The sequence below is a fragment of the Puma concolor genome, chromosome D1, assembly GCF_028749965.1.
Source record: "Puma concolor isolate L17-30 chromosome D1, mPumCon1.1.hap2, whole genome shotgun sequence".
Classification (NCBI taxonomy): domain Eukaryota; kingdom Metazoa; phylum Chordata; class Mammalia; order Carnivora; family Felidae; genus Puma; species Puma concolor.
The window spans coordinates 33,605,164-33,624,139 of record NC_141676.1 but is presented as its reverse complement, the minus strand read 5'-3'; positions in this window follow the sequence as shown (position 1 = coordinate 33,624,139).

Sequence of the window (18,976 nt, the reverse complement as noted above, 5' to 3'; positions counted from 1 at the left end):
TGCCACAAATATTTTCAATGTTTGCTAAATGTCTAATACCTACCAGGTGTTTTGCTAGGCACTGAGAATACCATAACAAGACAAATGCAGACATTGCCCTTATTTCTTCAAATATTTTCTCTTCCCCTATCCTCCAGCTCCTCTCCTTTGATGACCCCACTTTCATGTAAGTTCTATTGCCTAATGCTGTCTTACAGCTCCCTAGTGCTCTATTCATTTTGTTTTTTCAAGCCTTTCCCTGTGTTTCCTTTTTTTGAAATCTAATATTCTTTTAATCCCAATAGTTCACTTTTCATCTCAGAGGCTATAGTTTTTATTTGTGGCAGTTAGATTTAAGGAGGTGTGTGTGTGTTTCTAAATCTTCCATGTCCTTATTTACCATGCCCAACCTTTCCCACAGCTTCTTGGACATGTAGAATGCTATTATGTTGACAATTTTAATGTTTTTATCTTAATTCTACCATCTGTGCTATTTCTGGCACTGTTTCTATAGATTGATTTTTCTCTTCATTACAGATCATAATTTCCTGTTTCTCACATGACCCGTGAGATAGATATATAGATATATATATGTATCTATATCTATATATCTATATCTATCTATCTATCTATCTATCTCTATATATATATATATAATCATGCCAAGCATTGTGAAATTTACTTTTTTGGGTGCTTGATATTTTTGTATCCCTATGAATATTTTTGAAAAATTTTTTTTTTTTAATTTTTTTTTTTAACGTTTACTTATTTTTTTGGGACAGAGAGAGACAGAGCATGAACGGGGGAGGGCCAGAGAGAGAGGGAGACACAGAATCGGAAACAGGCTCCAGGCTCTGAGCCATCAGCCCAGAGCCTGACGCGGGGCTCGAACTCACGGAGCGCGAGATCGTGACCTGGCTGCAGTCGGACGCTTAACCGACTGCGCCACCCAGGCGCCCCGAAATTTTTTTTGAAATGCAGATGGGATACTTGAAAAAAAAATTTGTCCTTTGAGGCTTCATTTTAAGCTTTGTTAGGTAGAACCAGTTCAACCTTTGTGTATGGCTAATTATGTCCCACTACTGAGTCAATACCCTTCTAAGTTCTTTACCCCTTCCCCATAAATTATGTGATTCTATTTTGACTGGCAGGAACAGGAACAATTCTCAGTAACTGAGACTATAGATTGTTTGCTCCTTTTGAGTGATCCTTTCCTTGTCCTTGGTAGTTTCTTAACATACATAATCATCATAAAATTTCAAAATTCCAGGGGTAAGTAGAAGATCCTAAAAGTTTTCAGAGAAAATAGAAAGATTAAAAAGTCACATTCTAAGAATTGGGAATCAGAACAGTTACAGATCATTATTTAAGCAGAGGAAAGGAAGAAAAAAAGTTTTAGGAGCTACTGAGAAGGGAAAATATGAGCCAATTAACAACCCATTTGTATTCAATGCACAAAAGAGAAGAATCAGTTTTTGTGTAAGGAGAGATCCCCTAAAACATCACTCCATCAGTCACAAATCCCTGACTACCGGAGTTGAGAGAGACTAGAGTCCAGCTCCTTCATTTTCCAGAAGAGGGGACAGATTGCTCCCCTAAGTCTCAAAGGAGGCAATTGTGAGCACAAATAAGGAAGTGCTGCTTTTAGTTTTATGCCTCCATCAGGTTATTGACTCACCAGGTTATTAGGACTCACTTCCTAATCAAGAATTGTTCTTCCTATGGAAGAACTCTTCACCTTTTGCTTCCTCATATTACTTCCTGCCTCGGAGATGGAAAGGAAGACTCAGAATAGGAACTCTGAGACAAATCCCCATGAAAGCTAAATTAGGCAAATTTTGTCTTCGAATGAGGAATGAAAGTCCTAAGTAGGCTGTCAGGTTGTGAAAGCTCTCCTAACCCAAGATGTTGCAAATACAATGTACTAAGCCAGCATCCAGTAAGAGGAAAAAAAAAAAAAAAAAGGAGTAGGTGGGGAAAATTGGGGGTAGGAAGCTGTCTAGAGAAGGAAAGTGGAAAATGGAAAGTAATATGAGGAAGCCAGACACCCCCAAGTGGAACATTTTGCTTTTTGGGTTTTTCTTTTTTTGCATCTTACTGTTTTATTGCTATTTTATCATTTTAGTGCACAAATATGCACCACTATACAGGATAGATATTTAAAACAGTTATTATGTCTTATTACAGAGTAAAATATTACTCTTAAGCAAAGGGTTCTATCAGAACAATTAAAGTCTGAATTTTCTTTTTCTAATGGAGATCCTGTCATATGCTCCTCAGTAAAGTAAAATTTTAGATAATTGGCTTCCTTAATTTGAAGGGAATGATATTGTCAAATGCCAAATAGCCTACATTTTTAAATAAATTAAACAATATATAAAAACATGAATCTAATCAATTCAACCCAGCCATATGGGAAGATCTCTTCAAGAACACCTGTTGAAGAGAAATTCTCTTGGTTGAAGATCTCCGATGAGAACATAAAACCCCATCCTGGAGTACCAGAGATCTAAAGTAAACCCTACTTGTTGTGAAGATGAGCTGCGGATTATATTAAAGTGTAAGGGTTTACTTTTTTAATGTCAACTGTTTCATCATCACTCCACAGTACATGTAAAGGCACAGATTGATGTATTTTTCTGGCATCTTTCTGACGCACCCTTGCCCTAAATAAATCTGTTTGCCAGGATCTTGTCGCTTAAATTAGCCATCTCAAACTCTTGGTCCTGCCAACACAGGCAATTGTGCCAATGTTCTCAGCATTTACTGGCACACGAGCTGTTGCCTTTTCTTTGGCTTTCTGTGTGTACCTGGGGCCATCATCCTTCCTTCACAAGACAGCAGTCTGGCTTATGTGTCCCTGAGACCTCAGGATTGTTTGGACTCACTCTGGTTCTCTCCAGGGTGTGCATCCTGCATGATATATTTTCAGCCACATAATATATTGTTCAGAATTTGTCATGCACATACTTGCAGATTGGCAGAGCCACCTGCCAGAGATGAGAACCTTTTAAGTTGTTGTCAAACGTCATAAAATGTGTTCCATGATTAATTTTGTGGGCACAGATTGGTTTTTGCACAGAGTCCAAAATTTGGGATATGTCACAGTGACTAAATGGCACCGGCATGCTGAATGAATTTGGAATTTGTTTTGTCAAGTGTGGGAGCAGGCACACAGATGGGCTTTGATCCAGTGGTGCTGCTTGGAATTCTCATTATAGCAATGATGTCATTTGTCACGTAGAGTGGGTAATAGTGCTGCCAAATTGTGGACAAAGCATGGCAAATAGCAAAGTACACAGACCAAGGGAAAGCACTGATGGTAGCACAGGAAGTTTTCACTCCTAGCTGACCTCTACTCACAGGACACAAACATTGTGTCAGGGCTGCCAAAAAATATGCTTAGTAGAAATACAGACAGTGAAGGAAACTTCCAACTGAAAGGGCCCTTTAAGAAGGGCCCATATAGCCTAGGAAATCTTCACTTCACAGAGAAAATCAAGTAAAAACAAACATGCCCTTGCTTTTTACATTAGGCTGTGAAAGGAATCTTTGAGCTACAAGCAAGGGCATTTCTGCAAATCCAACCAAACCCAAGCCAAGGCATTTTGCTTTGTAAGAAAAGCTTTGTCTACTCTAAAGTTTAGCACCACATTGGAAATTGGAAGCACACACACACACACACACACACACACACACACACACAGCCTCCAAAATTTTGTGATTGCGAAAAAGTACAGCATATTCTCACCAAGTATATACAAAAGAATTCTCTGCAGAACTTTAAAATTGCATTCATGATGCAGCTAAAGCAGTGTTTAGAGGGAAATTTATAGCTAAAAAATGCCTATATTGGAAAAGAAGAAAGTCCTCAAATCAATAACCTAAACTTTTATCTTAAGACACTCAAGAAGGAGTAAACTAACCCAAAGCAAGTAGAAAGAAGGAAAAATAACACTTCAAGCAAGAAATAGAATTAAAGAACAAAAACCAGTATAGAATAGAAAAAAAATAGACATAAAAACAAGTAAGAAAATCAATGAAACTAAAACTGGGTTTCTTGAAAAGATCAACAAAGTTGGCAAAACTTTAGCCTAACTGACCAGGAAATAATGAGTGAAAATTCAAACTACTAAAGTCAAGAATTACTACCAACCTTACAGAAATAAAAAGGAATATAAGGGAATAGTATGAAAAACTATATATGTGTATATATACACATACATATATGTTACATATATATAATGTATACTAAATGTAATATATATTATATATAATTATATATTACATACAACTATCTATATTCATATATTTATATAATTTGTTGACATATATAGTAGTGTGTGTATATATTTAATTTTATTCATGCCAAAGTCCACCATGTAAATTTTGATTCAGAAAGTCTTGAGTATGACATGAAGATTTTCATTTTCTGAAAACTATGAAGGTATTGTGATGTGCTCTTTTGTTGAGAACTACTGACCTAGCACATATGAGTCATTCAAAAATATTGTTGAATTACAACGAAGTATTTATGTATCAGTCAATATTGGATGCAGCTTCATAAAAACATGAAAGTCCAGGGGCACCTGGGTGGCTCAGTTGTTTAAGTGTCCACTTCGGCTCAGGTCATGATCTTGCATTCTATGAGTTTGAGCCGCACGTCGGGCTATGTGCTGACAGCTCAGAGCCTGGAGCCTGCTTGGGATTCTGTGTCTCCCTCTCTCTCTCTCTGCCTCTCCCCGACTCATGCTCTGTCTCTCTCTCTCTCTCTCTCTCTCTCTCTCTCTCTCAAAAATGAATAAACATTAAAAAAATTTAGGGGCGCCTGGGTGGCGCAGTTGGTTAAGCGTCCGACTTCAGCCAGGTCACGATCTCGCGGTCCGTGAGTTCGAGCCCCGCGTCGGGCTCTGGGCTGATGGCTCAGAGCCTGGAGCCTGTTTCCGATTCTGTGTCTCCCTCTCTCTCTCTGCCCCTTCCCTGTTCATGCTCTGTCTCTCTCTGTCCCAAAAATAAATAAACGTTGAAAAAAAAAAAATAAAAAAAAAAATTTAAAGCATGAAAGCCCAAAATAATATTATTATAAATAATAATTTATAAGTAAAAGAAATCCAGAGATAGAGAATCTGGGGCAAGTGTGACAGCTCCACAGTTTCATTAGAGATCCCAGCTTCTGTCATTATGTACCACCATCCTCGATGGCTTTGATCATCGAATTTACTCACAATTTAAGAAAACTGCAGGACTTCCAGTTATTATGTGTGAGTTGCAAGCCAGAAAAAAAGAGTAAGTTTTTGCATAAAAGTAACAATCATCCTTCCCAATCAAGTCAGCATCTTTTTCTTCTTAAAGTTTATTTATTTGTTTATTTGTTTATTTTCTCTCTCTAGGGAGAGAGTATGGGCATGCACACACAAGCAGGGGAGAGGCAGAGAGAGAGGGAGAGAGGATCCCAAGCAGGCTCCATGCTCAGCGATCCCCTGACCACGAGATCATGACCAGAGTCAATACCAAGAGTTGGCTGCTCAGCCAACTGAGTCATCCAGGTTCCGCTCAAGTCAGCATATTTTAAGCCAGCTTTCCAAGAGGTCCCACGTAATATTTTGACCTATATGTCATTGGTCAGAACTCAGTTACATGGCTCCATCTTGCTGCAGTGGAACGAGTAAATAAAATCTTTCATTTTGAACAACAAAGTGCCAAGCTACAAAAATCTCAACTCTATCCCTCGAGAAGAAGAGAGAAATGGATGCTGACATAGTCCTCTAGGAATCTTTGCCATACCTTATCATAGCTGCTAAAACTTGTCTCAAGACTTAGTTCTTAGGGCGTTCTAGGTCAATACATTTACTTACCCCCATTGGAAAATTTCCGCCAGTTAACTCAAAAGTATCCACTTAGCATATGCTATAGGGATAGGAGAAGTGCTGGATGTGTTCCTACCCCCAAGGAACTTCCAAGTGATTTGGGCGAATGAAACCTATATAAGTGAATCAATCCAGACTGCTATCCACCAGCATCTATTGAAGTACTATGTTTTATGGTTTGGACCACCACTTTATATTTACATCTTAAACTTAAAAAGAAAATCTTGCAGTGTGCAAACTTACTCAAACTAAAATACTGAAATGAACCACATTACTTTGCTAACCTAAACTGAATCCGAAAATTAATCTTTACTCAACTATAAACCATTCCAAAATATAAATATTAAATAACAAAAAAACAATCTTTCCAGGATCCATTGTTCTTAATGCTTTTTATCACTTGCCAGGTATAGACAGAATCTTGCGAAACGCCATTGGAATTATTAGCTTCTCAATCTTGCAAATGATGTGGTCACCAAATGGCTAGTCAGAAGACAGACAATGACAACTGCGTTACCACATTGACTCAGCAAATTTGTCATGATTACACACTATAGTAAGGCATTGTGCTGGGTCCTAGAGATACAGGGAAGATACTCTGGTCTCAGCTCACAGATCTACAAAAGAGAACAGACATATAAGCAATCATAGGAACAAAACAGAGATAGTGCTAACTGTTGTTATTGTTGATACTCTTGTTGTTGCTTTAGTTGCAAGGGTTTCACTAAAGTGGTGTGGAGTAGAGTGGGGTGCAACGATTTCTCATTGGAGTAACCAGAGAAAGCTTTAAAGAGCAGTGGTTCTCAACCCGGGGTGATTTTGAAGCCAAGAGAACATTTGACAATGTCTGGAGACATTTTTAATTGTCAGATAGTGGGTTGGGGGTGAGAGTTGCTACTGGCATCTAGTGGGTAGAGACCAGGGATGCTGCTAAACACCTCATGTTGCACAGGACAGCTCCCCACCCTCCAAGAAATAATTATACATCACAAAATGCCAGTAGCACCAAGGTTGATAAACCTGGCTTCAGCCAGGAGGAAACATTTTCACAGGGATGATTAGAATTTTAACAATTGGGTAAGTGGGGAACAGAAATGCCAGAGAAAGGGCTATGTGAATAGAGCCATGCAGGAAGAAAATGTATGTCTTGTTTAGGAAATGAGGAGGGCTTCAGTGGGGTGGAGGTTGTGCATCTGGGGATGGGGAAAGTGTGGCAGAAAACGGAGCCTAACATTTTGATTGAGGTGGACTGTAGAGGCTCCTGGATGCTTGGATTTATTTTTTGGGCTAGAGTGAGCCACCAAAGGATTTTAAAAATGGAAGCACTAGATTAGAACTCTATTTTAGAACTATAGTCCAAGGGAGAAGCTTTGATTATTTAAGCAGATTAAGAAAATTCCTTTCAGGGAGAGAGTCATATTTGTTTGGGTGTTGTCTGTCGTTAAGCTCTGATTGTTGGAAAGCACCAGAACCTCAGAGAGGAAAGGAGAAATTCTCTGTACTTGGACCAGGTGTGGTGATGATGGTGTGGACTGCTGTGGGATGGGTAGTAAGGAGGTGAGGAAGGGTAAGGGGGTGAGAGACAGGGCATCATTGAATGTTATACTGTGAGATTCTTCCTGCTGGCCTCTAAATCTGCAGTCATGTTTTCAGACATCACAACGTACTTGTATTTGGATTTCTTGGGTAAGAGGACTATATTTTGGTTGACAGGATGTTGAGAGGAGGAGGGCAGTGAGAAAGGGGCAATCATGACTAGAAGTGGGGCAAAGGATTTGGAAGCTTCATAGTAAGTAATTTTACTTCCCATACCCTCCTTTCAGGTCCTATAAGCCCTGCCCCTAGGACTGCTCATGCTTCCCAAATATCCTATGCTTACCTGCCCTTCTTTCCACCTGGCAAAGTGCTTTTCTTCTCCATTTAGTAAATTTCTTCTTCCTCTTCAAATGTTCCATTCTTTGTGCTGCACTTTACACAAATTACCAATATCGTATTGTGTTTACTCAAGTGTTTATTTTCTCCAATCAGATAATGAGCCCTTAGATGAACCCTCTTACCCTTAGATTTGCTGGAAGGGTATGGATAGTATTTTATTCTTCTCCAATTCTTCATTAGGTAGCAACGTATCTGGCATATTCCCCATGCTCAGTGATCATTCATTGAATGAAGTGGAGTGAGGTCAGTAGGTGGCAGAAAGATTGTAGCTCTGGGCCTACAATGCCTTTGCATGGCTATTGTTAAAACTACACCTTTCCTTCTTATTAATTTTATGTTTTAAACTTCATCTTGTAGTTTAAAATTTTCCTTCTGATAGATGATATTCTGTCAGGAAGAAAAAAAACCCAGAGTATGGCTTTAAGCCTTGAGTGAATGGGCTAAAATCATGTTTCAGTATGCTTTTTAGAATGCCTGCATGTTATTAATTTAACATCGACCTGCTTATTAAGATTCCATTATTAAGGAAACAATTGTAAAAATCATTAAGAGCACTTCTACAGATTTTAACCACTGACTCATCCTGCTGGTTTTCAATTCATTTGACATGAACATCCCTCATTGAGAGTATCAGGTAAAATTTTATTCTTGTAATCATTAATAAATGATTAATAGGCTGATTTTTATGTGTTTTTATTGTTGTTGCTGTTGATCTGAAGAAGGTTTTCTACAGGGACAGCTGTATATATGGGACAATGCCCAGGGATGGTTTAAAGACCCTTTTCCAAAACATCTTTCCCACACTGGTGGTGTGCAATGCCTCTAGTCTCAGCAATTAGTAAGTGTTTCCTTTGAATGAAAGCATGAAGCTTCTAATCACACTAGTTTCTTTGGAAACAGAGGATAACTCTCGTGGCATCAAAAACCTATAACTGGAATGTGAATTTGGAATAGAATTCTGGACCTGGGATGGGGAGGATGTCTCTGGTTTCCACTGCATCTACCAGATCAAGTTCTTTTCTTTCTTAAAGCACTTTGGCATGAAGCTTACAACCTTACTACCAGCAATTCATTATTATGGCAGTCGTCTGTTGACTTTGAGTCACTCTTCCACATTTCTTTAGGATTTAAGCTCCAAACTCAACCTCACTCTTTCCAACAAAATGCCTGTCACAATTCTTGGCAATCTCAAGCTCCATATTGATGATCATTTCAATATTCTGGCATCTGACTTCCTTGGCCTCTTCTTCTCTAATGATCTCCTTCTCTCCCAACCTCAGCTACTCATCCCCACAGTTGGGCTCCCTACTGTAGACCTTATCTTTGTCAGTAACAGCTACCCATCCATAATCGTAAGCATTGTACTCTAGGATCACATCCAGACCATATCTTTCCAGTGCAATGTATCTGGCACTCTAACATTTGTTGACCAGACAATGAATTTGTCTTACCATCTTTTCACTGTCCTTCCTACCCCACATGTCCTTACATACCTCTTTATCCATCCTAGATTTTATTGTCTATCCTAATAATCATTCACTTATCACACCCGTAACATCCTGGAGCTTCTCTCACTTCTTTGTTCTTCTGCACCTGTTTTCTGTTTGCCGAACTTGGCTGGAAGAAAATACCCAAAATGACCTTCCTTGAAACTCACTACACTCAAGTGGACTCAACAATTCTACCTCTTTCTCTAATCTATTGATTCTTATTTAATATTTTCTTCAGTCTCCTAGAACTTTCAACACCTTTTCTTCCTTGATCATTTTCAGCTGATTGACCTTGACTCTTTTTCACTGAGAAAATGGAAGCAAACAGAAGAGACCTTCCACATAGTGCTTCCATCACTTCTACCAACCTACCTCTATTAATACCCATGTTCCATCTTGCATGAACAACTGTTCATGTTCCTATCTAAGGCACATCTCTCCTCTTATGCACTAGGTCCCAGAACCTCACATCTACTCAAGGAGACTACTCAAGCAAGTTTAGTCCAGCTATTTTAGAGAGGTGGTCTTCTTCTTTATCAGTTTATTTCCATCAGCATATAAACATGCTATATTTCTCATAGCGAAATACTCCCCTTGATGCCATGCTTCCTTCCAGCTACCTTCCCATTTTTCTTATCATTTCTAGAGCAGAACTCCTCTAAAGATTGTTCATATTTGTAGTCTTCATGTCTGCTTTCCATGCTTTCCCCTGAACCATCTTAAAAAGGTTAATCTGGGGGCGCCTGGGTGGCTCAGTCGGTTAAGCGTTCGACTTCAGCTCAGGTCATGATCTCGCACTCTGTGAGTTCGAGCCCCACGTCGGGCTCTGTGCTGACTGCTCACAGCCTGGAGCCTGCTTTAGATTCTGTGTCTCCCTCTCTCTCTGCCCCTCCCCTGCTCATGCTCTGTCTCCGTCTCAAAAATAAATAAAAACATTAAAAAAAAAAAAAAAAAGGTTAATCTGGCTGCGGTATTGAAAATAGACTAAATGGGAGAAAGGAGGAAGCAGAAAACTCAGGAAGGAGGTTCATGCAGGTGAAAAGAGAGAGAGATAATAAAGGAGTTATAGTGTAAGAAATATAACAAGTGAAGATAGAATGAACAGGGTTTCCAGATGGATTGTCAAGGAAAGAAGGAGCCCAGGGTGATCCTAGGTTTTTATCTGTGCCACCAGAATAACTGGAAGAGGGGAGCTACTTCTTTTTTTTTTAATGTTTATTTTTTTATTTTTGAGGGAGAGAGCATGAGCAGGGGAGGGGCAGAGAGAGAGGGGGGCAGAGGATCTGAATTAGACTCTGTGCTAACAGCAGAGAGCCCAATGTGGGCGTCAAACTCACAAACCATGAGATCATGACCTGATCCAAAGTCAGATGCTTAACTAACTGAGCCACCCAGGTGCCCCAAGAGTGGAGCTACTTTTTATGAGAGACAAGGAAGACAGTGAGTAGAGCAGGTTTCCAGATGGCAGATCAGCAGATTGATTTGGGATTTCTGAAGTTTGAGTTTTCTGTTAGACAAATTAAAAAAAATAATATAGTTTCAGCTGGTGACATTTGTCATGAAGAAAAGAAAATAGCTGTGGAGGAACTGGGGAAGTGCTCCTTAGACAGACTTGTCAGTAAAAGCATCTCTGAAAAGGGGCATTTAAACTGAGTCCTGAGTGATGAAATGAGGCCAGCCACACACAATCTAGAAGAGCATTTCAGTCAGAGGGTACTACAAAGCTAAAAGCCCTGAGGCAGGAATGTCTGAAGAACAGAAAAGCAGTCAATGTGTCTGCAGTGAGTATGAGGGAAAGGTAGGCAAGGATTATGCCAGTCATGGAGAAGGAGTTTGCATTCTATTTTATGTGCCCTGAGAAGCTGTTGGGAAGTTTTAAAGTAGACATGGCATGATCTGATTTATGTTTTGCAAAGAAAACTCTGCTTCCTGAGTGGTGGGTAGATTTATATTATATTATATTATATTATATTATATTATATTATATTATGCTATATATATAGTATTATAATGTACTATATATATGTGTGTGTATATGTGTATATGTGTATTATACTATATACACACATTATTATATTATATTATATTATATTATATTATATTATATTATTGTTGTTTTTATTATTCCAGGAGATAGGAGCAGAAGAAGAGAGAGCAGTTAGAAGCTTTGACAGTGACTGGGCTCTACCTAACTTGTCTCTTAAGGGATTTCTGAGGGAAGAAAATGCATATTCATCATCCCCATATCCCCCTGCGTGCCTAGCTATACACACTATCTCCTGCTCACGGTAGGAAACTCCGTACATGTTGTTGAGTGAATTTATAAGGCTGTTCTCATTGAGGCTCAGGAGCATTTTTCATATATTTGTCTTTCTTATATATCATATTTTGCTTGTCCCATAGTTAAGACTTAAACAATGTTTGTTGGGGTGAGGCAAGGCCTCCCTTTAGATAATCAGTTTACTGAGAGGGATCTTTGGATAACCAGAGGCAGTGAGGAGGGTTTGGACCTTGCTGGAGTGGAAAGTAGGGAGAAGGCAAAGAAGGTGGGGCATGTTGAAAGAAGGGAGATGGGTAGGGACACCCAGCTTTGAGCACACCAAGACCTATTGTCCTAGTTGTCCTATTGTCCTAGGACCACCAGTTTGTCCTACTTTTTAATTTGGCCTGCTTCCATTGATAGTGATGTGATCCCTCTGTGTGGGAATGGCTGAAATGGTTTGATCACCATGGAACCATAATCTATCATCCAAATCCTTCATTAAGGACATCTTTCTGCTTGGCCTTGTTCAAAGCCAAGTTCTACAGGAATTTGCCATCCAGCATCAAAATTCTCTCTGTCGATACCAATGCTGCAAGTCCCAGCAAACACAGGATGGCAGGCTGAATTCAGACTTTCTGGCACTCCTCCTTTCCTGGCTGGGACAGATGTCCTCAGGGCTTATCTCAGCCTGGCAGAGAGTTAAGTGCTGGGCTGGGTCTCGGCTGTGCTGCATATGCTGGCCTTCAGTTTGATTTTGTCCCAAAGAGGTCTGTGGACCAGAGAGGGATGACATTTGGCAGTCAGGAAACAACCCAGGTGTCTGGCTGTTTTTCAGTCTCAAAAGCCTTGTTCTTTTCCTTCAAGTCACTGCAACCATTTGAAATCCATCATTCATCACCCACAAGTTTCAGTGCCTTTAGATTAGTGATCTACACCCTTAACTGATGATCCACTGGACTCCCATCCTTGGCATCTGAACAGAGCCAACAAGACTGGTTACAGATTCATTGTTAATTACTGCATGTAATCACATTACATCCAGGGTTGGAGACACTCTCCTTCTTGTTATTTTGGATCTGAAACATGCATATTTTTTATAAAGCATGTCATTTTTGGTTTCTAATTAGGACATGGGGTTTGGAGTGGCACCCTTGTGTTGTTACTTTAATGATGCTTTTCCTGGGGAGGGAGGAGAGGAAAAGATTTTCCTTTTTCTATCAACAATTGTTGTCATTTCTGCATTAAGAGGGTGGAAACTTGGTTCCTCCCTCTTCCCCTTTAGGCAAAGAGTCCATGGCTCAGATTCACAAAGGTTGTTGATTTTGACTTTGGGTTGCCCCAGTCTGTTTTTCCCCTCTTTCACGCTATCTAACACAATAGGTAAGTTCTTCTGGCCAACAATCCCTAAGGGTGGGGTAAGAAAGACAGCCCATTTCGGTGGTTTTTTTTTTTTTTCTTTTTCTTTTTTTCTTTTTAAGCCTTGGGTAATCTGCTTTTATATTCACCCAAATAAATCAAGTTGGTGGCACATTCTCCTTTGGTGCACCTGAGCTGAACTTAAAGTTTAAATGGTGCCAGAATGAATCACGTTGCTTATATTCTAGTAACTAACTACAAACCTCCCAGGCTCGAGCCCAGGAACCCATGGAAGTGGCATGCAGGTGGATGTCACTGCTGTCATATATCAGCCACTTCCCACTTGGCTAAAAACGTGCACTTGTTATATACTGCCCCATCCCCATAGAGAACTGGTGTCCTTTCCTTATAAATAAAATGGGGATAATAAGAAAGACCTGTCTTGCCACGTCTGAATTACTGACAATCAAATGCAATCATGGCTATAAAAGTGCTTTCTTTCTACAAATGTAGGCCATGGTTAACATCATTTCCTTATTGCTTTTTGTTAGCTAGTTAACATGGGATAGCCTACCTTGTGTTTCAAGGAAAACTGTTGGTCCCAGTGAGTTGAAGACCCAGTTCCAAGTCCCAAGAAAATGACTGAAAATGAATCAATATAAGAAAATTTTATTTTGGGTAGTTCATTCAATTATTATGTATGTTATTTATGTTCATTGGGATTTAGGTTGAATTTGGCTGCCCCGGCTGTGAAATAAAGGCAACATTGTAAGTCTTTTGGTGACCAGGCATTTCCATCCAAATGGCCACCATTCAGACTGTGATTTCCCCTTGCTTTTCAATAAACAGAGGACAAGAGGACGTAATTCATTCTAATTACATCGCAACAGGAATTCTAAGCATTGCCTTACAAATAGCTGCTTTTATGTCATAAAGATGAGCTTTGAGGAGATGAACGTTGAGCCTTTTAGTATATTCCTTTGTTTTCTCTATTTTATCTCTGTGAGGAAGGTGGATAAACCAAGGCAAAAAGATGAGCATAAACTCTTCAAAGCCACAGAACTGTTGTCTGAGTTGTGACAGCTCCTCACCTCCTTCTTTTTCATTTACATATTTTAAATGTTTTCTACAAGCTTTACGAAAAATAACTGAATATGTCTATGTTTATAATTTTCACACTGACTCTTAATTTATTTTATTTTTGGTTGGTGTTCACTCTAGGTTTCTGAGGGTTTAAAGCTGCCTGCTAAAAGCTGCCTTCTCTGTCCCCAAAGAATATTTAAACCACTTCTGTGCAATGAGAATCTGCTAGTGAAGCCCATCTTTATACAGGAAAAAGCAAAAAGAACTAATATTTATCGAGTGCCTGTGTTGTGCTGGGTTTCCTGCTAGGCTCTTTACACGGGTCATTTTATTTAATCTTTGTGTCAACTCCACAGATATATAAAATTATCCTTATTTTATTGACAAGTAATTGAGACTAGTGAGTTGCATCATCAGGATGTAAACATACGTGTGCTATCTGTTCCTGTTTATAGCATTTGCATTTTGAAACATTTAACCTTTCCAAAATTATAGTCACATCCCCCACATTGACAAACTCTACTGTCTGATTTTTTTTTTATTTTGTTAATGTTTATTCATTTCTGAGAGAGAGAGAGAGACAGAGTGTTAGCAGGAAAGGGCAGAGAGAGAGGGAGACAGAATCTGAAGCAGGCTTCAGGCCCTGAGCTGTCAGCACAGGGGCTTGAACCCATGAACTGTGAGATCATGACCTGAGCTGAAGTCAGACGCTTAACTGAGACACCCAGGCACCCCTGTCTGACTTTTTTTTAAAGGTGTCCCTCCATCTGCAAAGTAGTAAAGATTTAGTTATATTTAAAATATATATATAATCTGAAAAAATGTTACACAGATATTTTATTAATAATTTATAATCAAGATATAAAAAGAAAATAAAATATTAGTGTTCCTGCATATGCCATTGTATGAAGATGTAACAGCTATAATTATGACTTGTATCAAAGACCTCAAATTGCATTATGTGGCTTTAATAGAGTATGTAAATAGTATCCATGATTGTTCTTTGAATTAAAGGATTCTCTGGATAGAAAAATTTCCCGGTGGCTGAGGAACTACCAGCATGCACACTGACCAAAGTGCACTAAGTGTAGACTATGCTCTGGTTTGCAGTTTTATCACTGAAGTTCTATCAGTACATATATCTGCCTCTTCACAGGCAGGAAAGTTGTATCATCATTGCCCAAGGTAAGGCCCAGGCAGGATTTAGAACTCCCTTATAGTTAGTGTTACCTTTTTCAGCCAAATCTGAGCCACTTGAAAATAAAATACCACTCTGAGCACAGTGTGATCACTCCCTAGTGGAAACTTGCCAATGGTACCCACACCAAGAAGCTAAAGGGCAGATGAACAGATGGACCCTTTACAATTGTTTTTTCAGCGAGGGAGGAAACTATAATTTGCTGGACAAATACTATGTGCCTGCCTTTACAAAGGACATTATCTGATTTATATTTATATTTATATTATAATGGCTCTAAAAGGAAGATATACTTATCCCCATTTCTTAGACAGGAAGTGCTTAGATATCTTACCAAAAGTCATGTGAAGACTGAGATTCAAACCTAGGTCAGCTTCTTTTTTTCCTACCATACCAATAGCTCCTCCTTGGGGAAATAATTCCCAGGATTTTTTTCATAGAAAAGTTAACAAATATAATAGAACAATCGTTTTAAAAATAATATAAAAAATGTTTACAGAAACCATTTCTAGTCAATTATTTGACTTTTTGAAGTTCTGGGTTAATATTAGGTAGGCCTTTTACAAATCCATTTTATTTCCTTTGGTCTGCCACCAGCTGGAGCTACTGTATAAAAGCCATTCGCTTAGAGTTCAAGGTGTAACTCCAGAATATGGAGCTGGACTGCCTTGATCTCAAATTGCTTAGAATAAACTCTGAAGAATTAAAGATTGAGAAATTCAGTGTCATAGTGGGCTAAGTAATTGGGCTGGGCCATTTACTAGTTATGTGATTTGGGGCAAGTCATTTCAACTTTAATCCCTAGTTTCATTAGTTACAAAATGGAGATTACAGTACCAATCTCGTGGGCATCAGTGAGAAGCATATGTTAAGAGCTTAGTATAGAACTTACCACATAGTATATACTCCATGTATGGTCATTAATATCACTGGTAATCATATTCATTTTATCATCAGTATCACGACCCAAGTTTCACTTACTCCATTGTAGTTACAATTCATATTATTACTCATCATTGTATATTAATACATTGCGTAGCAAATGGAAAATGCTGCTTGACTCCCCATTACCTGGTGTATGATTTTGAGGTGGGTGGTTTGGATGTTGTATGCTAAGGCACTATCATACTGTTGAGTTTGAAAATGACCAGAGTGTTCTCTATTTTAGGGGTTAGTATTACACCTGAACAGTGAGCTCATTTGTCATGTCAATCATTCAATAAGGTTGGAACCCCAATGAGTGGCAGGACCCAGAGAAGAACAAAGTGAAAAGTTTCTCTTGGATTAAATGTACTAGCTTACCAGGAGAGAGCTTCAGTGTGGTTGGTGGGTGGGTAAGATAGCACTCACACATGGAGGTATTTAACTCAGAAATTAAAGGAAAGGAAGCTATTTTTGAAGTGGGTTGGATCCTTTTGGGCAAGAGCAGTGTTTCCCCATATGTATTATGTAGAATTCTAGTCTCATGTAGATTACATTAACAGGGTCAAATAAGAATGGGAAATACACCATGTAATATTGGTTTCCCACTTTAGGAAGTCACATGACTATGAGATATTTAAGGCTCTAAAAGTACTGTGAGAATCAACTCTTCTCCTATTCATACTTGATCGTGGGTGATTCCTTCATATTCCCCATGAAAAAAGTTTTTTTTTTAGTGTTTATTTATTTTGAGAGAGGAAGAGAGAGAGAGAGAGAGAAGCAAGAAGGAGCAGAGGGAGAGAATCCAAGCAGGCTTCGTGCCATCAGTGCAGAGCCTGACGTGGGACTTGAACTCACAATCCATGAGATCATGTCCTGAACCAAAATCAAGAGTCAGATGCTCAACCAATTGAGCCACCCAGCTGTCCTGCCATGAAAAAAGTTTTTTAAAAGATGTGGAGTCTCAGGGGTGCCTGGGTGTCTCAGTCAGTTAAGCATCTGACTTTTGATTTCAGCTCGGATCATGATCCCAGGGTCATGGGATTGAGCCCCTCAGTCAAGCTCTGTGCTGAGCATGGGAGCCTGCTTAAGATCCTCTCTTGCCTGCACCCTCTCTCTCTCTCTCTCTCTCAAAATAAAAAACCTTTTTTTTAATTTTAAAATATTTGTGGGTACATACATATAACAACTTCATAAATGAGTGAAATAGTAAAATGCTTACTTATAATATTTAATTTCTAAATTTAAATGAACAGAGGTATTCATAATGACATATTATAGAAAAATATACATATTTAGAAATACTACTTCTTTCTTGAACTAAAATTTCTTAAGTTTTTTCCTGCTCACACTTTATGAGAAAGGCATCAGTGTTTTCCTCATTACCCCGATTGTGTTATGGCCTTCTAACAGCTTTCTAGAGCACTTATCTCCTGGCTAGTTTGAGGCACAGCACATTTTTGAATGTGTATCATTGGCTACAGAAAATTCATTCCCAGCTTCAAGTGCCCAATTGAGTAATACCAGGATGTTTGGTGTTTTTTTTTTTTAAATATTCACCCTCTAGGTATGTATTTGTGACTGTTTTATTATATTAAATTATCTTGAAAAGATGTTTTCTTGAAACAATTAAAATTGCGAGGTTGTAGTCTCAGGAATAATTACTAAATTTTGTTAAATTTACTTGCCTTCTATTCAATGGTTTTGTCAGGTAACCTCTATAAATTAGATACCTCAAATTCACATTGATTCAGCTAATGGGTCTATCCTAAGCAGTACATTGTTGTTTAAACTAAAATAGGGGTGCCTGGGTGGCTCAGTCGGTTGAGCATCTGACTTTGGCTCAGGTCATGATCTCGTGGTCCGTGGGTTCAAGCCCTGTGGCGGGCTCTGTGCTGACAGCTCAGAGCCTGGAGCCTGCTTCGGATTCTGTGTCTCCCTCTCTCTCTGCCCCACCCCCCCCTCGTGCTGTGTCTCTCTCAAAAATAAATAAATATTAAAAAATTAAATAAATAAACTGAAACAATTATCAGAGAGCCCAGTAATAGAAAAGACTGTAAGAATTGGCATATATAACAATTCTTTTTTTTCTGAGGGATAACTTGAAAAAAATGGTCTCACATATGTATTTTCTAACCTAGTATTCTGTGTGTGTGTGTGTGTGTGTGTGCGCGTGTGTGTGCGCGTGTGTGTGCGCACACATACGCACACACACACAGAGGCTGAAATACCTGTTTATATTCTGGGAACTACTCTCTTGGCAACGATGGGCTAGTGGGTTGTTGTGGTCATCGGGGTTTTTGGCGGGAACAGGCTGCTAGTAAGTGCTATAGTTGACAGAGATTATGGTCAAAGCTTTTTACATATAACCCTATTTATTTCTTGTGTTTTTTGGTCATTTTACTTTGGTTCTCTCTCAAAATTTAGTCTTTTAAAAAATCATGGCTGAATCACTCGCATGACTTGAGACACTTGGCCCAGAGCTTTAAGTGAGGATGTATACTCTGTCAAGGTCAGGATGGCAGTGGGTTGGCAGCAAGACCACAGAAGAACTGCTAGGGGAGAGGAAGGGCCAGTGGATACAGAGTGGTCCCTCTTACTCTGTCATACCTTTCTCTTTGGAGTCTCAATACTGGCTTCCTATTGCAGTCTCCCTGGAGATTACTACATGATGCCACCTGAAAACATTTAAGTCACAATCTGTAGGGGTGACCCCCAGGTGTTAGTAATTTGCAGAGTCTTCTCCAGGGTTGACAGGGTTCAAACCTCTAAGAAGGCCATCAGTCCCCTTGTGTCATCCTCCTACAAATTTGGGGAGTATCAACTGTTGGAACTACAGGTCAGATCTGCACTGGGAAAGCATCTGTATAATGTGTTTTCTTCC